Below are 24099 nucleotides of genomic sequence, written 5' to 3'. Positions count from 1 at the left end.
GCAGGCGGCTTGGCGGGTGACACCCGCCAAAAGCTTGTGAGTTGAGAGCCATGAGGTCCTTATGACACTTTCCAATGCGCAAAACACCGAACAGTCTGCATTACATATCACACAAAAGTACAGCGTACTTTCTCTAATAATGCCTAAGAATGAGTGCGCCACGCCTTCCCCGACCGCCGGCGCCGCACGTTTGCTAATAGCTCTCGGAAAGGTCTGCCTTATCCAATGAAGGAGCGTGTTACCCCAATATCCCGAATCACTCATAAGAAGCTCACGCTGATTGGCTCTTTTTTTCTTACGTCACACCAAGTTGGGCCTGTGGGCTCGCACCAGGGAAGCATGTTGTCTTTCTGCGCCTATCTGCTTGTCGCTTTCACTCTTGTTGCCCTGCCTACTTCTTAGTCCGGTGGACCCGGGAGGAGTGAAGGATGTTGTCCGGGCCCCGGTAATGCCAGAGCCGGAACCAGCGCTTTAATCCAACAGCAGGTGAGCTGTCCGTTATGTATAAAAACCCAGTACCAGTGGGTGGGTTCTTGTGCACGCGCCGTTCTGTCAGGAGGCAGTTGGTAGAGGGGCTCGTGCGCCCGTTTCTCTGGACTGCGTGCGGCCTCTTATGAATAACCGTCCCTTTACTTGTGCAGGTGCACGCGGGTAGAGGTTGGATCTTTGATAAAACCTGTCGCTTGATTATGGTCCGAGGCATTTTCCCCTTGTACCAAATCAAGGCGCCGTGCGTTTTTGTCCATTTTGATCGTGACTGTGTATGTTTACGTTCTTAATGATGGCCATAACTCCACATAGCGGTGGTCGTCTCAAGGATTTCTAAAACAATGTCGTCCGTAACCATAACGCTCTTAACTCGGCATCATGGTCCACTGCATTACGTGTATTTCTTCCCATCGTATACCCAGCACTTAAAACTGACCTAGACACAAATGCCCTACTACGCACATTGTCATTTTGATGCATGTATACTTGCTGCCCTGCATGGCTATTGTAACTGTTGTTTTATGATATTCTGCATATAGTGTTTGTAATGTGCATTATTGTGATTTGGCTTGTTTTCTTGACCTATGCATAGGGGCTTCATCTTCTGCTGCACGAATACAGTACATGCTCTTCTTCATCTTGTGTAGCTCAGTAGAATACCCGTTCAGAGGTGCCCTGCTTGATCTTTCAGATAGTCTGACAAGATCAGGGCTTGGTTCGTTCAGTGACTTGTCAGGCAAGCATCTGAATAGCTTTGCTCCAGATCACTGTTAAGATGTGGGGTAGGTCTCTGACAATAAGTACACAGACCAGTTGTGGAGCCACGTAGGTTTAACCAGGATACTTTATTATACATAGTTACATATGTACAACTCCAGTTACTTGCAGGTATGTACATGACAGTATCAGGTAGACATTTAAGGACGGACCCACCGGCCATCCTCCCAGCTCAGGCCCCCAACTGACATTCATGGAACACTCTCACACAGCACTCACTCAACATTCTCCTGAACTGTCTATCATACATACATCAGCACTCTATCAGCATGCGCTCCTGGTCAGTGATACACAACAAGACTAACTCTCATGACATCATCTCCCTTCCTAAAAACTGTCATACACCGCACCATCCCCCTTCCATATAGAGAACCACACACAGCATTCCTTCGCCACAACCAACAACCTTCCATCCGGATCGGCTACTCCCGGAATACAGAGTCTGCCACACTCTGGCACAAACACCCAAGGGGTAACCAAAAAAAAAACTACACACCAAAAGGTGGGAAAGCAGGGCGTTGGGAGAAGGGGGATAGTGGATTGCCAGATACTGGATGCAACGCCAAACATCGATGCAGAGCCAAAACGAAACACTGCAGCAGAAATCCACAAACCAACACTCGGGGGAAGGTGGTGTTGCCCATGACAGAAACAACAGACACTGAAGGGGTACGTCATCTACCAACTTTCACCCTCGCATTCCAGACACAAGCATTTGCAATCAGCTCCCAAACCTCACCCAATCGGACAGTCCCACAAGAGCATGAACCACCAAGATACTAAGCAAACAATCATCACTTCAAAATATCTGTACAAGCAACTGTCGCCAAACATTGCCATACGCTGATGCATCACCATCTATGCATGCACTACAACACTCAATGAGGCAGCAAAGCAACCCGTGCAAGCAAACCTCTCACACGGGTGGTCTCATGTCACACCCAGCATGTCAACTCGGAAACAAATCGTGTTAATCTCTACCATGTTCATCATCCACCCTCCACCCACGCCACATACATCCAGTGTAATCACACTCGCATGCATGCACACATACCCACAAGCATACTAACACACATACCACCAGACTGCAGCACACTCATCATCACAAAACACATAACATATTTAACAGATAAGGTGATCCTTGTAGCACCAAGAACCAACTATGATTATAACATTCTAATGCCATGGTGGGAAACTAATGGGCAAACTTGGCCAACATTTCTACAATATAGCTGTATATCGGCTTTTCAATTCAATGCACAACTTTATATACTTCTTTTCCTGCTCAGTGCACCATTACAACTTTTCAATCTATGCACAATTTACTACTTTTACCTCCACAGCCCTGTGCACAACTACTACTTGGAACACATGGGCAACATTGACCAGTTACCATTTTTTTTCCTAATGCCCATCCAGAGGACAGTCGTGGGCGTGTGCCCTAATCCACTGCTGCTGCGCACATACCATTGAGGCAGTCACCAAATCTTTTAAGTCATCAACTGGATGCAAAACTTGTACTGTATGAATGCACCTGATGCCTAACCACTACTCAGAGCATCTATGCCGGATGCCAAACGTATCACTGTGAGCTTGGATTACTAAGCAGACCAAGCACCAACAAAACAATGTGGTACAAGGTTAAGCAATGACATGTAACGTTATCGGGCCACGACACAAAACACCACTTTGACACGACAACGGACCAAAACACAATAAATGGTCACATAACTTTGTTGCATCTCATTTCACTTGCACTTCATGAAATCTGCATCGGTTAGACGCTATCCATACTGGTATTGCTATATTGACTGCTCACAACCCAGTGGCAGAGAGACCGAAATTGCATGTTTTACAATAGCACCATTTTCCCTTCTGTTTGAATATCCTGTATGCTGCAAGCACGTCCTAAAATAAGTTTTTCTTGCTCCAGAATATCCTTATGCTGCAACATCTAACTGTGCATAACGTACGTAAAGCACTTCATTCCCCAAAGTAACTTTTACTTTTATCTGAACTTGCAAAGGATTCCTTTAACATCACTTACTGACTAATTTTGAGGTACTCGTCATCCAAATCACTGGAAACGCACCTAGAAAAGCATTTTCAGCAGTATAAACGCAGCACACACAGAACATATTCATTACACTTAGCAATTCCAAACTTTTGATGTTCTATGTTACTCAGTGACCATCTGGTAATGGAAACCAGCCTCTTATGCTGCACATAGTTATAGATCCCTTATTCCACTAGAACCAGGAACACTTTCAACACACTGCCTAAAGTCATCTTTGAATCACTTGGCCATTCTATTTTGGCAACATTATTGTTAAAATAATTCATTGGAAGAACTTGCAGAATGCCAGCACATTATATTAAACGTAAGGCCATAGAATGCCAGCACATTATCTTAAACGTAAAGCCGGAATACACTTCACGCACGTCGAACATCCGAAGGTACTTTCCTCTTAAGGCACCTTCTTCGAACTGTTGAAGCAGGGCCGATGGCACCAGGCTTTTGCTTGCGTGTTCCGGCTTTACAGCTGTAGAGAAACGCAAAGGACCCATTTGGCACGCACCACCAACGGTCCTGCAGCCCATGCCCATTTATGCTCAGTACGGGGAACAGTGGGTCTAACGGCAGCTGCTTCCCCCCCCTCCCACAGCTCTCCTTACTTTCATCTGGTGCTGTCTCCTGTGGTCGATGATCTCTCTTCCTGGTCTGGGTTCATTTTGACTTCCTCGTCGCCAATGTTATGATGTGGGGTAGGGCTCTGACCATAAGTACACAGACCAGCTGTGGAGCTAAGTAGGTTAAACCAGGATACTTTATTATACATAGTTGCATATGTACACTCCAGTTACTTGCAGGTATGTACATAACAGGATCCGGTAGACATTTAAAGACAGACCCACCGGCCAATCTCTGACCTCTCAGCTCAGGCCTGCCCCCCTCCCCCCAAAGGACACAGTCATTCAACATTCTCCTTAGCTATCATACATATATCAACATTCTATCAGCATGCACTCCTGGTCAGTGATACATAAAGACTAACTCACGTTACAACATTCGCCTGCTTTTTTTTTTTGGTTGTACCATCTTGTTTGTTGACTGACGGTATGTTAGTATGAGATAGTCGCTACATTGTAAACTGCCGACCACCCTAACTGCCCATGCTGACGTGGTGTAAACATAAGAAGTTTTGGTACTTGGCATGGGGTGGAATCACAGATCGTGCCCAACCCCCCCATAAAATATATTTAAGGACCTCTATACGTCGTATCGGCCCATCAGAGTTACTAGAACCACTGCAATGTAATGTCTTCATTTTTAGGTGTTCATTTGCTATACGATTACAGTCGAAGTTATGTTTGTTGCATTCCTATTAAACTACCCCGTTCTGCAGTCGGGCACTACATAAAACTAATGACGTATGTATATCCATTTGACCACAGTGTGAGATCTGGGTAAATCGCGTTACCGCTTATGCCCAATTTCCATTGTTTCTGAACATTTGGGGCAATCGGAGCAATGCCAGTGAAGTGTTATGAGAGAACCAGTGGATCCATGCGACATGAAGTGCTGTTTTTACTGGTCATAACACACTTGCATGATAAAATGTGCCCTTTGGTCGCTCATAGACCACAGTAATTGTGTTGTGCCCTTTGGTCGCTCATAGACCACAGTAATTGTGTTGTGCCCTTTGGTCGCTCATAGACCACAGTAATTGTGTTGTGCCCTCTGGTCGCTCATAGACCACAGTAATTGTGTTGTGCCCTTTGGTCGCTCATAGACCACAGTAATTGTGTTGTGCCCTTTGGTCGCTCATAGACCACAGTAATTGTGTTGTGCCCTTTGGTCGCTCATAGACCACAGTAATTGTGTTGTGCCCTCTGGTCGCTCATAGACCACAGTAATTGTGTTGTGCCCTCTGGTCACTCATAGACCATAGCAATTGTGTTGCCCATGTCCATATATACACCATACTGCCATCTGTCTGCGCCCTAGGATCACTGCAACTTAACACTATATGCCTGACCTCACACACTAGATAACAACATAGCAGACTTAGCAGCTACTCTGCCTGCACTCTACCCAAAACTATAACTCTAGCCATCATTCTAGATACAGGATGCTCACACATTATACAATGCTCCTTATACTATCCTATCTAGTATACCTGGCCTCCTCACTCGCCCCTTGGGAACGTCTCACCATGTCGCCCCTTATAGCAACCACAACACAACGATCCACTACACAATGTAACATAGCTGACAGAAACCTAAGACTACGAGCAAGACTACCCAGAATCTTTGATCCACTCATCAAATACGAAACTAATACCATTCGAGCCAAAAAGGAACCCACTCGCAAACCATTCACCCATAACTACATTAAGTATAATAACTACCAAACAAACAAAGAAACAAATGCCACTCCTAATGCCGCAATAAATACTGCTACACACCCTAACCACACACCGAAAATCAAAGGAGCCTTAATAAACGCTAGATCCTTAGTCGCCCACGCCATAGAAATATCTGAAGTTATCTTGACAGAAGACTACGACTTCCTAGCCATTACAGAAACTTGGCTGCATGAGGCATCAGGCCCAGCACTATACCTAGCTGTGCCCAACAATTATACTATCCTCAGATCGGATAGGCGCGGAGCTCGAGGTGGCGGACTAGCCATCATCGTCAAAACTAAACTCTGGATGAGACTCACCCCCTCACCAACCATTGAATCTTGTGAGATAATGTCCACCAAGACACCCACAGCTAACTCACAAACTCTTAACCTTCACTTGATATACAGACCTCCAGGTCCTATCAAGAACTTCATAGAAGACTTAACTACCATCCTATCAGAAAACCTCAAAGATACTACTCAATCAATACTACTAGGTGACCTCAATATTGGCTTTAATGATATCAACGACTTACAAGCCACAGCAGCTTCCAACACCCTAACAGAACTGGGTTACACACAAAGAGTGCTTGAGCCCACCCATATCAAAGGGAGAACCCTTGATTGGATTGCTGACCACAACTGCAATATAGCCACTCTCTCCATCTCACCCCAAATCTGGTCAGATCACCATCTAATTTCATTCTCCTTGGACACTACCACCCCCAAACTGCAACAACCTTGTGCACCTCCTGCACTTACCAGAAACAAAAAAAACATGACATTAGACAAACTACTCCCCGGCATCATGCCCACTCTGGACGCTCTACCTGACAACCTTAACCCTAACAGCCTAGTGGAAGAATTTAACAACATCATGAACAAAACCCTTGACGACATCGCACCATTCAAGCTCAGAAACAGCAAGCCAAAGAGCCACCTGAACAACTGGTTCACCCCCCTCTTAAAAAATCTGAGATTAGAAAAAAGGAAATGGGGAAAATACGTGGAAAACTAACCCCAGTCCAGAAAATAAACTGAAACTAGTCAACATCTCTTCTCATTATAAAAAAGAAATCATCCTAGCTAAACAAGAGACCTACAATAACAGAATCACACAAGCCAAATCAAGTACAAAAGAACTGTTCGCCATACTCGGAGAACTGGAAAACCCAATAACACCACAAGATAACTGTCTCAAAGACAAAAAGTGGTGCTCTGAAATCCAGCAAGCCCTCTCTAACAAAGTCCGAAACCTCCAAAAGAAAATAGAACTAAAACGCGAGACCTTAGCACCCAATATATTACCGCCTATTAAGACACTTCCTAACTCCAAACCCACTACGCAATTCCACTTCTCCAAAGTCTCCATACTAGAAGTAGAGAAAGCAATACTCGGTCTAAAACCGTCCAACTGCAAAGGAGACTTATGTCCAGCACAACTCATCAAAGATGCCGCACGAGATCTAGCACCATTTATCACTAAGTTAATTAATGCCTCCTTTACCACAGGCATTATCCCCAGTAACTTAAGAGTCCTGGGTGCTCCCACTCTTAAAAAAGGCTACTCTAGACCCCACTATACCCACTAATTATAGACCTATTACTACGGTTCCGTTCCTCTTGAAGATACTGGACAAGGTGGCATACATCCAAATCCAGAACTTCCTGGAACAAAACCAACTATTAGGCTCCCGACAATCTGGCTTCCGCCCTCTTCACGGCACAGAAACTGCACTGATTGACCTGAAAGCCCAAATAGACAAAGTACGAGATTCTGGAAAACCAGCACTCCTCCTGCTACTAGACCTATCGGCCGCTTTTGATTTAGTGGACCATAAAGTCCTATGTAACCACCTAGATTCAGCAGCACACTTCTCCACTGAGGCTATAGCATGGATACAATCCTTCCTTAGCGACCGCACCATGAGGGTTTTCTCACCTACAGCAGCTGCAGACCCCATCCCTATTACCTGCGGTGTGCCACAGGGATCATGCGTTTCACCAACGCTATATAACATATTCACTAAGCCCCTGTTTGATGATTTGGACCATCTGGGTATCACGTATACTAACTATGCTGACGATACCCAGATCCTCCTCCCACTCACAGGGGTTTACGAAAAAGATCTAGCTATGGTGAACAAAATATACAGCATCGTTCAGGCATGGATGGCAACCCATGGCCTATGCCTGAACGATGATAAAACTGAGCTTCTTATCCTAGGCACCGCACCCCTCATCAATAAACTAAGTACAAATTACTCTTCCTTTACCATAGATGGGAACTGCATACAAGTTGCCAAAGAAGTTAAAACATTAGGGATCTACCTTGATTCTACCTTATCATTCTCCAAACAGGTAAACTCCCTAGCTTCCTCAACAGCCTACACATGTAAGCTCATTAGAGCAGGGAAACAATTCCTTTCTCAGCACAGTTGTCTAACACTAGCCAGAGCCCGTATCATCTCTAAACTAGATTATTGTAACGCACTATACATAGGAGCCACTAAATCCATCATCAACAAAATCCAGATACAGCAAAATAAGGCCCTCCGAGCGGCATTGAACATCCCCAGGAGAGAACACATTACAGCAATAAGAAGGAAACACAAATGGCTCTCCACCCATGAGAAAATCAGACTCAAAACTGCATCTCTCACACACAAATCTCTACATAACAAAGCCCCTCAATACCTAAAGGACAGATTCACTAGATCACACCCCACAAGACAAACCAGACTTGCCTACACCAATCGCCTACAAGTACCACGCTTTAAACTGACCACCATAGGCGGAGCTAGCTTCCCAGTCAAAGCTGCTCAATTGTGGAACGAATTACCCACTACCGCAAGGCTAGAACGCTCTTTTTCCAAATTCAGGCAAATTGTAATTAACTGGCTAACGACAGTAACTGCTAATTGAACCTATGATAATGCTTACGCCTGTTTGCTACACAGCATCTGCACCATACGATTGTAAACTTTTATTGTAAACTTGCACCTGTAACTGGCAATTTCTGTAACTTGTAACTGTAACCTGTAACTTATGCTCTAAGCTGTACATATTCTTACTTTCTGCGCCCTTATACCCCAGGGTCCGGTGCGCATAATAAATACTAAACAAACAAACAAAATGCCAAGTTTGTGGAGAGTGGATCACATGCAGTAAAAGAAAATGCTCAAAACAAAAAATACTAGTGGCAGTACATTTCTCTCGTAAAAAATCCTGGAAACTGTCTTCTAAAACGCTTATTGGTTAGTGAAAATGTTCTGTAATATAATATACAGCTTTGTTAGTATAATACAGAGGTAGACATTTCAAGTTGCAGGCTACTAGCCGTGCATGAAAGACACTTGTAACGCTCAAGAAAAATGCGCACAATGGGAATATTCACAATGATTTAATACAAAGATTGATTAACTATAATTTACTGTTAGGTTTCTCACTGTATAAATACTTGTGCTGAAGGTGTTGACCAAAATGTTATAGCTGTCCATGAATTCCTAGCCTTGAAGGTCTTGCCCAGGAACTTAGTTGCTACAATGACATAAATGAACGATTTAAAACCTCTTCCAGCGCCTAGACTCGATAGTCGCAGGCAATATTAATAAATGTAGTCCTGAGGTCGTGGCTCCATTCTTAACTCATTAGAGTAGTACTCTTATCAAGGAATCTACTGTGCTTGGCTCCCCTGCTGCTATCGGCCCAATCTTCAAAAAAAGGCTTTCAGAGCAATGCAAACTATTAGACTCCTATTTTCCTTATTTGTTCAACTGTTACATGCCCCACACTTGGTGCTGACTTTTTATTCAGCTGGCTTGGCAAACCAGGGGTGTCCTGGCAACATGGGTGGTTACAACAAACTGGCCCTGCTTGAGCACCTTTCAAGTCCAATCCCCAATCTAGCTTGCAGACTAAACTGGACTAGATAATGCTATCACCATAATTCGAATAACACATATCTGACCGATAACGACCTTCAGTTATCACACAGGTACCAATACATTCCACACCCCTCTTCTCTTTTTGTTCTGCGCTTGTTTAGTATTTTCCCTTTTTTTTTTTTTCTCACCTCATTCTCCTCAACCCCATTCGTCCTCTTTCTATCCCTGCGATCTCAAACTCCATTTTTTTTTTACCCTCAGTACAAGATCGGATTAAACCCTGGCAGGGTCAAAATACGCCTTGTTCTCTGACAAGGCTTAGGCACTTTGAGAACACTATGGTTGTGAAGGGTGCAGTACAAATACTGTATAACAGAAACATGGGGTGATTTATTTGTGAGAATTCTTTTTGGTTCAACTGATCTAAGGTCTGTTTATTCAGTTGCATTTTAGTCCCTGCTCAGGCAGTGTCTTAACCTTGCTATTTGATACGTTATTTGAAGCCAGGAGAGGTGACATCATCCTTGGCTTCATGGAACTATTGTCTCTTTTGGGCAAATTGATCGCTCCTTGCTCTGGAGGGATTTCATTAATTCAGATGTTGACAGATTCCCTAATTTATTAGCCTCATTATGCAATTAAATACAGATACTGAACCCTATGTAATTTATGACAGAGGGAGTGAATATACCGATTTTATTTTTCCATCTCCTATGTTTTACGCCTGGATTGTGTTCTAGCTCCCCTTTTGTTCAGCCTCTAACTTAACAGCATGGAGGCTTACCTGTGTAATTTATCCTATGGTATACCTATGCAGGGAAGACTATTCCCTACATAGCATATGCAGACAACTCCTTCTCTTAAAAAGCGACTTGATGGTGCTTAAGTGTTTATATCTAACCTCAAGAGGTCTGTGAATACTGGAGTCCCATGTAACATGTTTTCAAAAGAGGCATGGGAAAGAAACCAAAATGTTATAATGTTAACTGGAAAAAGTATGTTGTCAAGCTCGGGAATCATGTTTTTGGCCAAACATGGATGTGTGGCTGTGCTCCCAGCACTCCAGGTGGTCTGGCAAGGTATGCTGCAGTTGTGTATGTGCTCTGCTCTATCTCACATAGAGCTAACTGCTCGATCGGAAACACACATCCCTGACTGGCCTTTTAGGACATGAGCCAAAAGCAAATTAGCTCTTCTAATTGGAAACTGGTGTGGGATCCTATTCTCCTAATCTCATGTTGCCACCTGTTGATATGGGCATCAATTTGGTTTAAGGAAACTGCAGTGTTAAATACAATGATTACATTGGGTATTTTGGTACTTGATAACATGTCCTCTAAATGACTTGTTTGTGTAAAAGACAACTTAGAAATGCTTGCCCTATGAAATGTTTTTAAAATCAACTGTCTTTCACTAAGTCAGTGAAATATAGTGTACAATATGCTCTCAAACACCAGAACGTTATTTTGTATACAAGAGCTTTTTGCAAGTCTTCTGCTAGTTCCTAGTTTCTTTTTTCCTATTAGCCATGCAGAAGATGTTATATTAAAGTGTATTGCCAATAGATTGCCTAGAGAATTAGTTACTAAATTGAGGTTGTCACAATTGCCTGTAGTCTCTCATTGGTTTTTATGGGACAAACGCAGATACCATGTGTAACTTGTTTTGCAATGATCTTGTTTTAACTGGGGGGGGGGGGCGGGTAGGGGGAGAAGCATGCCCTCATGACCAAATGGGAGCTTAGAAAATTTGTGGCCTGGCAAAGGGCGGCATATAAAAATCGTACAACGCAGAACATATGCAGGTCGCCTGGTCTAAACTGACTGCGACTGCTCATTTAAATAAGAGAACTTTTTGAAAGATGGTTCTCCACTACCAGAAAAGTGTAGCTCATCTTAGCAATCATGGAAGCGTGGTATTCCATTTTTAGTTCCTTACATAAAATGGAGGAAAATGACAATCTGTGGCAAAGCCAAAACATCTTTCCACTAGACCCTCTTGGTATTGGCTTAATTCCATTCTCACCTTTTCAAGGTAGCAGTGATATCTCAGATAGACAAGGCCCCAGGGCCTGACTTTGTTCCAGCAGATATATTTGGATCCCCTTTCTTGTAAAGCTCTTTAATGATGTCATTCATGCCAGGGTGATCCCACAAAGCTGGCAGGGAGCCATGTTAGTCCCCATTTACAAGAAGGGGGCAGGGTATTAACATGCCTCAATCTATTGGTCAATTTCCCTTGTCAGAACTTTGGGCAAGATTTTCAGCAAACTATATTACAGGTGAGGTTGGAAGACTGGTGTGCCGAATGTAGGGTGCTTTCCCCTGCACACTGGTTTCAGGAAAAGGGTATTGACAACTGATCATGCATTCTGTCTACTATTGGTACTGTATACATTTGTTCTCAAAAAGCAGCCACTCTATATTGCCCTTGTTGACCTCGAAGCAGCTTTTGGCGGTGTATCTCGCCCCATGTTATGGAGCACATGGGGAGGGAGGGGTGTGTGATGCGCATGTGCTGGGTGGGCAGTTGCGGCGATGTACGCCTATTGGGGAAGGGTGTGTGTTATAGGATCTGGCTAAGTTTAGCACAGTTATGGTCCTTTTCTCCTGGGAGTAGAATTGTCTGCAGCAATACACCTTGGTGGGGTCATGTTCCCAAGAAAGTATTGGAGTTGCATTTTCTACACCGATAACCTTGGCGGGGTTCTGTTCCCAAGAAAGGCTTGAATTTCCTTATCTATTTCTTTGAACAGTCACTTCCCTGGTGCAGGTGGCACCATCACCAGGATGTAGCTTATTATTGACTGAGCTGCCATGATCTTCAAGTTGTTAATCTTCCCATAGCGATACGTTCAGGGCCTCCCATCTGTCCTCTTTCTGGCTACTGTGGAGGACATCTACTCTGTCTTTATGTGCCTTAGGTCTGAAGTAAGCCAAATTCTCAGGCATTGCATCTTTGTTGGGAAACCAAACTGCATGATATCACCCCTCTGGTAAATCTGCGAGGTGGAATTTGTTTCTAATTTGGTCTAGTTGATTTTATTCTGACACTTATCCTGACACCTTCCCAAATTGGTCATCTTCCCTATCTTTGTTGGGAGAGATCTTGTAGCACCAATATCTAGTCGCCAGTATAAATCCAGCTTTTGTACCACTCCTCCATAATGCATCTGTTCATCTTCACTTATCTAGATCGCTAGTGGTTGAATTGCAAGCACGAGTGGTGCCAGTGGTGTGAGAGGGGGCCACCTTTCTCTTCCAGTTTGTGACGACCGAGGCTGCTAGTCTGTTGCATAGCAGCTGCACTCGTCCTGGGAAACACTCCCCAAATCCTCTTTCTGCTACTAGTACATCAAGCTGCTTTCTTTCTGAGAAAATATTGTTCTCATATTCACTGCATGTCTAGCCTTAACCAAGCCTGACTGGTTTGAATTCACAAACCCAGTGCTCCAGATAAGATAAGTGGCAGTATTTTACTCCCTATTTTTTAAAGTTGGGAGTAAATGATTTTTTAGGGAGTAAAAAAGTGAGTACAAATGTTTTCACAATACTAATTACTTTGCACCTAGTTATTCATACTGTAAAACGGACACAAGTGACCACAGGCCAAGGGTGTTTGAGTTTTCACAAAGGTGAACGCCTATCTAAACCTAAATCTACGGATGGAAGCAAGCTACGACCATCTAATAATAATAATGCAGTCCTAGTGGAGTTTTGTCAAATGAAGAGCCTATACAAAAAAAACCTATTGCCAGGTCCTTGCCACTAATTTACAAAATAAGGTGGGGTGATGTTCATGAAGAAGAAAGGAGTGTTCACAAAATGTTAATTCAGGATGTTCGGGTCGTTGGCCTCCCTTCCCCACGTTTTCAGCACAGGACAAGGCGGTTCACTCGAGCAAAGCAAACACTCTGGCTTCTGCTGCACTAGGGTACAGTTCCGTTTTCACCATTCAAGACCTTCTCTGTTGGAGCCTCTTTACTACTTGCAAGTCTCTTGACTCAGAGGCCCTGATATACAAAAATGTTCCTTTTCCAGCACTCAATTCGGGTGTTCACCATGGATCCCCCTCGTCTGGGCTCAGATCTTTCACGCCGGATGCCCCTCAGCCAGGCTCGGACAAATTGTGATGTACTTTAAACTATCGAAGACTTTCGAATGTGTACGGGTTTAGCTTGACCCGTTGCATGACCTCTTCAATCTCAATATTCCTTTTTCACACGCTCTGCATCAGTTGGGTACCTAACAGTCTTTCGAATGAGCAACCACGTGGCACCGCACCACTCTGTGTATTGTATCTTTTCTTGGCCTCCCAAAGTTCAATTAAAAAGTTCAACTACTCCTTTTGGGTTCCAATTATATCTGCGTTGCTCTTTGCAAACGCCTCACACACTGTTCTCTTTGTACAATGTTGCTGCTTGCAACCTTGGTTCAAATCACAAGCTGGTTTGGTATGAGTCTCTCCGATTTACCGGCTGTTCTGTCTTTTCTGACCACGTTTTGTTGTAGGAGCCAAGGACAGTACCACAGTGGCAATCACTGCTCCCTGCCTTGGGTTATTGGCGCGGGAGAGCCCTGGGTACCTCCAACACACTGTGTATGTTTCATCATCCTTAGTTCCTGGTCTTCGGTTTCTTACTTTCCAAGGCTCACTTTAGAGGTGACGGGTACTTCCCTCCTTGCGACTCTCTGGTTCTCGCCGTCTTGGAACTGCTGTTTCCTCATGTGTTTTGCCTCGCTCCGTGTGCGTTCATGCTCTGCCTTTTATCCATGTGATGGAAGTCGGGTGTGTGTGTGTGTAATAATCCGTAATTGCCTGACCTTGCCTGTCCATGGTGTTGGGACATTTCAGGTATACGGCTCTGGTGTTAGTCTGTTGTCGCTCACGGTGAACTGTCTGCAAGAAAGTGTTTTGTGTTGGAAAAGGGTTGGGGGGAGGTTAATTACCAGGTATATACTACCTGGTAGGATGGGGCAATGGTGTCATCGGGAAAGGGATGCCGTGCCTTACCCTCCGGTGTCCCACTTCCACTCCCCAAGGACCCCTCATCCAGGTGATCCTCCTGCACTGGTCCACCCCAGGAACTGGATCCAAAAGCGATGGCAGTGTCCTGACCATCTGGATGACAGATCCCCAGGGACTAGCTTGTGAGACATCTTCAGGCAGTTATGATAGTTTATTCCTGTGGCACCATGTGCACTACTGGTCCAAACATATCCATGTAGCTGTGTGGGTGAAAGCAGGGGCACAACATCCTACGTGTCTGTTTCTTTTTATTTGTTGGGAGTGTTTTTACTCCCTATTTGTTTATTTTGGGAGTATTTGAGTAAAAGGGGCCTATACACAGCTTATCTATAGGGCTTCACAAACCTCTTTAGTTTCCTCTAGTCTTACCGCCTTAACCAATATCTTGGAGCTTGTGTTGATAAGGCTAAGTGGTTTGTAGCTACTGGGTAATGTCGATGGTGCCATTTTACATTTTTATTTACAGGACAGAGATATTTGCGTGTTGGGAGGTCAGCAATGGTTTCGCCAATGGCAAAGCCATTTTTATTTTGTGTAAAAGATCAGATACTCAATCTGGCATGGTCTTGGAGAGCAACAGTGTGGGGATTTCTGGTCCAGGATATTTTCCGGCATTCAGATTGACTGCCTTCATCAGCTCTTCCAAAGACTGGTCTTCTTTCTTCTTTCTGTAGTTTGTCTATCTCCTCCTGCATCTATTTCGGAAATCGCGCTTCATGGAAGAACAATCTCTTGACGTTCCAGCTCTTTAGATCCTCTCGGGTGTATAGATTATCCTGAAAAGTCACAATTCTTGGTTAATTCCATCAAAACTGTATATAATTCACATCCTGATCTCTCACAACCCTGTAGTCGTTTTTATTATTAGTGTGGTTATTGATTTTCTCCTTTTCTTTTCTCCATATATGACAACATATTCCCTGTTTCCTACCCACCACCATCCGAAACCAGTGAGAGAACCTACAGACATAGATTGGTAGATAGGATCAATAATGCCCAGGATGCAGAGTCTCTGGGGGCACATGGATTCTCTATAGTCATTATGCAGAAACCCCAAAACCATATCCCAGTCCGCCTGGAAGCGAGTAGTGTCTCCTTGTACGGTGTAAGTCATTCACTCCAGGGCTTCAAATTGCCAGACTTTGGAGACCCATTCATTTTCCCATGGGGGTGTTGCCTGTTTCCCACTTCTGGGCCAAGACCATTCATGCTGCTAAGGAGAGAATTTGTTGGGGGTATAATGCAATTGCACTACCACCTTCACCAGATCTCTTGCACGGTTTCACCAGTTTCTCCCAATCTTTTTAGAGGAATTGGATGACCTCGAGTGCACACCGATTGTCAATTAGACATGATTCTATAAAGCGATGCGATCAAGTGTCTGTCCCCGGTGTTTGTTGCAATTAATTTCTTCAGGGGGTGGGGTGTGTGAACATCATGCAGGCCCTCCCCTATTCCAAAATCAGCCTTCCACCGCTTGAACCACTTTATTACCTGTCCCTGCATCACGTCTCTAAATCTAAGGCACCCTGCCCTAATCCATTGGGAATATGCTCCCCTTTCCATGCCCAGGGTGAATTGAGAATTTTGAAAAATCGGCGTAAATGGAGAGGGGAAAGTGGTGATCCTGCAATTCCTTACCATATCGACCCACAAGTCGCAACCAGTGCTGTGATCTTACTCCTGCGCATATTGGACGGCCTATTTGAGTTTGCTAACCATAACACCTGTCTCGGTTGTCCACCTGCTACCTACCTGTCCATCCTGCACCAATGCTTCTCCGTGTCACCCGACAGCCAAGCTTTAATCGCTTGGAGCTGGGCCATGATGTAGTGGATGTAAAAGTTCCGAAGGGAGCCCGCTATTGCGTAGTACCATTTTTAGTTTTTTTCAGCGCTGTTGTGGGGCGTTTGTTTTGCCATACAAAAGCCGTTATTTTATTTAATTTGCTAAAAAATGTCGAGGATACTCGGGAAGGGAGAGCATGTAAGAGGTACAATATCCTCAGAATTACCATTTGTATTGAGTTGACCTACCCAGCCAGGATCGCGGCAGAGGTGATCACTGGGTTAATTGTTTGACCGCTTCAAGCAACAGTTCATAGTTGGCCGAAAATAAGGCATCCAAAGAGTTTGTGAGTTTAATGCCCAGATAGGTGATCTTTCCTGATGCCGATTTGAAGTGGGTCGACTCTTTAATTGTAGTCATTTGAGTGGTATTTAGGAAAAGGTTTAGTATCTCAGACTTGGAGGCGTTTATTTTGAGTCCTGCCACGCGCCCAAACTTTCTGGACTCCCTCGAGATACCCCCAGAAGGAGGCCTCCGGTTCATTGCCCGCCAGGAGCATGTCGTCTGCGATGAACTTGACCCTGTGGTCTTCCCACACCAATAGAGTCCCCTTTATGTCCGGAGCCCTGCGGATCGTAGCCAGGAGTGGCTCTAGATAAATTGCATATAATGGGGGTGAACGTGGGCACCCTTATTTTGTTACCCCCTGATATGTATCTATTGTGAGAGGGTGCTATTAATAGATATGTGCATGCTGTGAGTGCCATAATTAGCTCTTGCCATTTGGAGACAGTGCAGACCGAAACCCATGGTTTCCATCATCCGAAACAAGGACCACTCGATGCGTTCGAAGGCCTTCTCTGCAGCGAGCGTCGGCAGGATTGCCGCAAGGCCTTTCTTAGGTACCTTTTCCATAAGATGGCAAACTCGTCTAGTTTTATCGATGGGCTGCCTATTGGTGACAAAGCCCGATTGATCGATGTCCACTAGTGTGGGGAGGATCCCTTCAAGCCTCTTTGCTAGAAATGTAGTATATAGCTTAGCGTTCAAGTTGATGAGGGCAATGGGACGATAAGATCCAAATAAAGTCTGATCCTTATTCACTCTAGGAAACCCAGTTTTGCCTGCTTCATCGGCGGTGTAATTGCACCCCACTCTCTAAAGGTGTTGAACAGTGTCGTCAGCTTGGGGCTAAGGCTGACCTATGTTATAGAAAATTGTGGAGTAGCCATCTGGGCCAGGGGCCCTGCCCAAGGGTAGGGATTTTATTGCTTGGAACAACTCCTCAGCTCACTTAGCCCTTCCTTCTTCCGTTGTGTGATTCTCTTTTGAAGGGCAGTCCGTAGGTATGCAGACTGTCCTCCTGATCGGGCGAGTCAGAGGTGTAAAGATTTTTATAGAATTATTTAAATGTTCCTAAAATCTCCTCTGTCCTGGTCACTTTCCTGCCCTGGCAATTTTTAATCATTAGGATGGTGCGGTTCTCTGTCCATTTCCACAGTTGTCTCACACAGAGACGATATGCTTTGTTTGCTTTGACGTGATGCCTTTGTTGTAGGGTCAAGAGTGCTTTTTCTGCATTTCTAGTGTGAAGTTTTAATTGGCCCTGCAGGCTTCTATATTCTTTCTGCAGAGCGGTACTCGTGTCGGTCTCCATCGTATGCATGACTCCTTTCAGTTTCTCCTCCAGCTCTTTTTCTGTATGCAGTAGTTGGTTGTCCTACCAGCTTTAACTGCAATTGCCCCCCCCCCCCCAACCCTCCTAAGACTACCATGAACGACTTCCAGATCCAGTCCATCGCAACGTCTAGAGTTTCATTGTTCCTAAAGTACTCTCTCTGATTGTATCCCCTATCTCGCGTCTCAATACCTGGTCATTGAGGAGGACCGTTGGAAATGCCCACCCCAAAGACCCCTCTTGTGGAAGCCCAAATGGAAGGGACAGGATTATGGGGGCATGGTCCGATAGGTAGATGGTGCCCCGTTCCAATTTCTCTACCCTCCCCAGTATGGCCTTTGGTGCCCATCTGTAATCGATCCTAGAGAAAGACCTGTGGACTGGGAAGTAGCATTATACCCTTTCGCCTCTCCATAGATCACCCACCAGGTATCTGACAATGGCAGTTGTGCCATCTTACGCTTCAGCGCTTCCATCAGCGCCTGTTGACCCAGGTACATCCCCTTGCTTCGGTATAGTTTCGGGTCCCATGCCATATTCTGATCTCCCATCAAAATGAACCTCCCCCATGGAATATAATTCCAGGCTCGACAAAACCGTCATAGGAACGAATCTTGGCCAAACTTTGGTGCATACACTGAGGTAACTTGTTTGTTCCCCCACCTTAAATGTGACGAAGACAACCATCCCTCCACTGTCCGATTTACAACTCACTATCTGTACTGTAGGTTTGGGTTATGTAGGAACGCATCCAGAACTCTGAACGCCCCCTGCCCCGCTCCCCCATGTTGGCCTGATACATGTCCGGGAAGCTGCTCAATTGCAGTTTGTTTGTCATTCCAGATGTAAGACTTCACGTTGCTCCCTACCCAAAAGTTGTTCCATCTTCCTCCTTTTTGTCGCAGAGTTTAGCCCCCGCACATTTATATGTCAATAATTTGAACTGAGATGCTGCCTGAGCTTGCGCCTTGTCTTCATTGGTGGGACCATGCTCGTGGGCGAGTGTACCATCTCTCTTCGCTCCCTTGCATTAGTAGGGCCAGTGCCGCTGCCTTTCCCCTCCGTAACTCCCACTTCTCCCACCCCCGTCTCCCATACTCCTCTGGTCACAACCGCTGGCCCCCCTCCTTCCCCTGGAGTTGACCTGCTTAAACTAATCCCTGCGTGAATATTCTCAATGGCTCAGTGAGTTCTGCTCCGGCCCACCCAGTCTTAGAACATCACAACCCCTGTTTATCCAGACCAGGTCCCTGCTACCCACCATTAGGGGATGATGCAAGCATGTACAGAGCCGGCACGATAACTCGATGGCCAAAAGCATAGTCAGGTAGTGGTAGACGATTAATGCGGGGTCACCCCCATGTTCTCCTCACCCTCTTCTTTCCTCGGTTTCTATAGACTGAGAATATTCTCTGTCTTTGTACCTCTCCGCTTTTGGCCACTCCCAGGGATTCTTAGTTAGGAGTGGGGTGGCCCACATTTCCGTCCTCTTGTCGGTCAGAGGTTCTTCGTCTATCTGTAGAATGGCTGCATTCTTTATACGTGGTGATATGCCCCCCGTGCACCCTCTACATAAAGGCCAGGCCAAAGGAAAAGGTCCATGTATTTAACTTGCTTTTGGATGAGTGCCCGTACCACTGGACCGCTTTGCTCTCCTTTTGACAACTGTTCATTGTTCCAGGTCTTGGAACAGGTGGACCTCCACTCCGTTCACCTTTGTCGGGCCCCCCCCCCCTTTGTGTGCAGCCTCGAGGAGCTGCTCCTTTTCACAGCATTGTGTGAGAGCTACTAGCACATCTCTGGACCCGGTGCCCTTGTCTTCAGGCCCACCCCATGAATGCAGTCAAAGGGGATCTCCACGTCTATTTCCACTCTCAGCAATTCTTCAAACGTGTTGCACTGTCTCCCTAAGATCTTTCTCCTCATCGCTTTCAGGGAGGCTCTTAATTCTTATGTTTGACCTGTTTTCTAAGTCCTTACAGTGCAACTAGTTGTGGGCCACACGTGATGTGTGTTCTAGTGTTTCTTCACTCTACTTGCTATCCTCCGCGAGTTCCTGAATGCCGAATTCCATGGCGTCTGTCTGCTGTTCTAGTGAGGCAATGTCCCCTTTAATTGCCTTAAGAGACAGCTTTAATTCCTCTTTTAAGGTGGCGAATTGTGCTTGGAAAGGACCTAGTCATTGTGTCCTGACTTGCCTGACTTGCTGAAGCAGTTTTAGATCTTCCTTGCTCATCGACATCACTGCTTGGTCCACTGCCTAGGTGGCCGTCTCTGTGCGTGCGGGTGGTGCTCGCTGGTTGTCCACTGATTTGTCCAGACCCCAGCACTTCTGTATGCTGCCTCCCTGTTTGTTCCTCAGCTCTTTTACCCCTGGAATTGCGTCCTTGGCTTTTGGTCTGGGCATTGGGTGTCGGTGCATGTCACCCCTACCTCCTGCTGTGGACCACCTCTGTACCTTGGGGTACACCCGTGTGGATGGCCCTGAGCGCAAAGGACACCATCAGTGCTGTTCCCTGCTGCTGACTGCCAGTTCTGTACAGCAGGCCAATCTCCCGGAGCTATGGCTTTAGCTCTACCCCTGTTGTGGGCTCTGTTTCTGCCTCTCCCGCCGCACCCTGCTTCTGATGGTCACGCTGGTTGCTGTGGCCCCAACGAGGAGTTGTTCAGACAACCTTTTTTTTGTTATTCGGTTAACAAATAACCTTTAACAAACAGAATAAAAGACATACAGAAAATATTTCATTTAAAAATAGATTATAGATTTAATAATTAATCTAGAATACTTTCAAGAAAATACCATATGCCATCACGTTAAGTGTGCATATAAGGCAAAAAGTAATAAAAAATGAACAATATGATACAACCTAGCATCTCATAGCAAGAAGGGACACACAACCAATGCATGTTATTTATGGGCCTGTTACCCTTCACATGTGCCCAAAACTTTTAAACAAATGAATCGCAGCAGTCATCCTTTTATTTGGACCAAAGGAGTGCATAATCAACTGCCATACTATACCAGGGTGAAGCTGGACATAGGGTTGAGTTAAATGTCAAAATACACTTTACGCCTCACCTTCTAGTGATCCACAATGTGGCACTATATGGTCGAAGCGTCTCCACCTCTTCCATGGAAGAGCAGAAGCGACAAACTCGGCTCTCTCAGAACCTTGCTCCAACACCCACAATTTAATTTGTGTGGATCAAGTTCATTCTCAGTCTCATCACCATTGACCGCCATGCTCAACTAGGGGACCTACTCAGATATTCAGGACAAGTTCCAACTGGCGTAAGATCAGTCAGTATATAGATTATGGGTTCTGATTTTGCTGATTGTGTCAATCCAGTCCCATTCTTTCAGTCTCCTTGTCATAAGGGTTGGATTATGACCTAATCTTTCCCAGCTTTGGAGGGCGACCCAGGATTTTATGTAACAGTTGCTTTAACAGCCACCAAATTGACCTCTCCTTGGCACAGTAGATGTTTCTCAGCAATGAGAGGTCCTTCTGATACAGATGCAATTTTATCGAATGTAATCACATCTCATACCGGATAACGGCCACCGGCACACCAGTAGGACTCTCCTCCAAAAACAACCCCTTTAAGGCATCACAATCCACCATTGGTGGGATGCCCCAGTTCTCACCCCCTAAGTTATCGATGGAACAACCTTCACCTTGTAGAAATCTAGAACTGGGGTTAGGGGGAAGTGACCAAACCTACGATTCACAGCATAGGCTTCAGCTGTTAGCTTTAACATCGGGGAGCGTTGGCACTTTGCAGCTCCATATTCATGTGGAATTCAAGGATTCTACAGTGCTAGTGCTGTGTATTGACTATACTCGTACGTCCCGTCCCCTTTCCTCCATCCTGTGGGACTAGACCTCAGTACTTTGTAAAAGCATCAAAAATTTGCTAAAATGGTAGTCCTTCCTCTCTTTTACGTGGGTTACTGCATGCGTCCGAACCCCACCCATTTTAGCTCCGCCCCGCGCATCGCCCATCAGTCCTTTTCTCCGCTCGTTCGAGACTGGATGCACATGCATCTGCGGAAGGTTTTTTCTTCCAATTTCCTCCTCTCTGGCTCTCGCTTGCGATTACGTGATAGTCTGTCTACGCCTTTTCAGTTAGACTTCCTGATTGTTCTTCCTGTCAGCGACGCTTCGCTAGGGTGGATCCCCATCCTCCTTTGTTTAGAGTGTTTGGGTCCTGACCACCGGTGTGACTCGTGTTTTTATTGCGATTCCCTTTCGGTCCGGCCTCTTCAACGTCGGTTAGAGCGGTGGGAGGAGGTGTTTCAGTGCACTCTCCCTACGCATTTCCAATCCTTCATCGACGAGAAGAAGAAATGCCCGGTAAGTTATTTACTTTTTAGGGCACCCCGGCCGGGGGACTCCTTTCCGGAGTCTTCCCGGTCTGGGAGCAGCGTCAAGGGCTCTGTTACCGTGGCTTGCTCTGAGGTGCCGCCTGGGCCTAAAAGTGTACCAGAGTTTTCTCTGAGGGTGTACGTAAGGGGCCTATTGACACTGGATCACAATCCGAGGCCCCTCCTGTGGGGGCTGTTTGTAGACCTAGTTCTACTGAGTCGTGGGGTACCGGAGCTCGCTCCGAGGCCTCCTTGATTGGAGCTTCCCTTATTTGTACTGGGGTGCGCCCTAGGCCTCGCCTGGGCTTGTCGGTACCGAACAGAAGTTCGAGGCCCGGCGTGAAGAGGCTTCTACTGGACTCTGGTCCGAGGCCCCTCGTTTAGAGGCTAAGGTGACCAACAGTTCTGAGAGGCATGTTAAGGCCTTGTCGGTGAATGGTGTTTCTCTTCGTTCCCGCTCTTGCAGTGACCCCAGAACTGTTGAGGGGGCAAGGAGTGAGGTTTTGAACCGTAATCCCTCCTTTACCGGCAGTGCCGAGGTCCTTCCTGCGAAGGCTAGTTTGGCTATGAGCATGTCACAAAAACATCCTAGGCCACAAAGTACCGGCTCGGCCGGGGTTCCTTGTGTTAAGGCTAAAATGAAGACCCCTGACCCATTTGTGGGGACCCTTGCCTCACTTCCACACATGTTGCAGTTCTCGTCAGGTACTGACAAAATGGCGGCCGTTCCCGCCAAGACTACGGCGGCCATTTAGGATACAACCCTTACAACTATGCCATCGGCCTTAGGTGTAGGGGGTGCTCTTTCAGGGGAACATCGGTTTCCTTGTGCACATCCGTTTTGTCCAGTTTATGACTGGAAGGCTTTGATGCCTCTACCGCGCAATGTCTTGCTGCCGACGGCATTGGCGCCCTTAATTATTGAAGACAATAGTGGGGAAGGGCCTCCGTGGCAACACTCTCCCCTATGCCCTTGGAATTACCCTCCTCATGAGAGGCCTCCTCCTGTTGCGCCTAAGTCATCGGCGGAGGACGCCTTTTTCGGCAAGTTTCAGAAACGTATGTGTTCCGACCCCATGAAGGAGTACTTTAGAGGCCTGTTTAGGGAAATATGCCCGCCTGTGCCAATGGTCCCGGCTAAGGTGCCTGTGCCTCTGCCGGCGCCGCCTTAACTGACGGCCTCCCCCAACTCTTACACCCCTGCCTCCATTGTCCCCAGTGGACAAGGCGATTGTGGTGCCAGATGCGACTTAGCCTGATCCGGATCTATCGGATGATGTAGAGGGCGATCAGGACCGAGAAGACCAGCCCCGCTCTATCAGAGCCTTTCATGACCGAGTGATGGACATGATGTGTCTGTTGGATGTTCCAGTACCCGAGGCACCCGCTCCGCAGGAGGGCGTGCTTTCGGGGGCGTTCAGCACGTCTCCTTCGGAGCGTACCGGCATGTTCTTGCAGAAGGACGTTTTGGCCTAGGTACGTAGATTCTGGGAGAGACCACGCTATGGACTGTTCGTTAATAAGAAAATTGACGCGCGCTACAGGCTTCATTCTTCGGAAGAGGTGGTCTTAGCGTCATGTCCACCCCCCTCCTCCACGGTGGTGGCTGCGGCCACTTTGCATTCCAGACCTGCGGCATCCTCCTCTATGACGGCTACACAGGTCCTGGGCA

General features: G+C 46.0%; 1 protein-coding gene across 2 annotated transcripts in view; it reads left to right on the top strand.

Annotated features, from left to right (window-relative positions):
* The first annotated feature begins 344 nt into the window (after positions 1-344).
* The window catches only part of BCLAF1 (BCL2 associated transcription factor 1), an 850362-nt gene continuing 826607 nt past the window's right edge, over positions 345-24099 (top strand). Inside the window, exon 1 of one of the 2 annotated variants that reach the window (XM_069606756.1) lies at positions 345-486. The gene's annotated coding sequence lies outside the window, so the exon portion shown is untranslated. The remainder of the gene's footprint in view (positions 487-24099) is intronic. The other variant, XM_069606757.1, reaches the window with a different exon arrangement.

This window comes from Ambystoma mexicanum, chromosome 4p, assembly GCF_040938575.1.
Source record: "Ambystoma mexicanum isolate Mex_15411 chromosome 4p, UKY_AmexF1_1, whole genome shotgun sequence".
NCBI lineage: Eukaryota > Metazoa > Chordata > Amphibia > Caudata > Ambystomatidae > Ambystoma > Ambystoma mexicanum.
The sequence above is the reverse complement of the archived record's forward strand: the minus strand, read 5'-3'. Positions and strand labels throughout refer to the sequence as shown.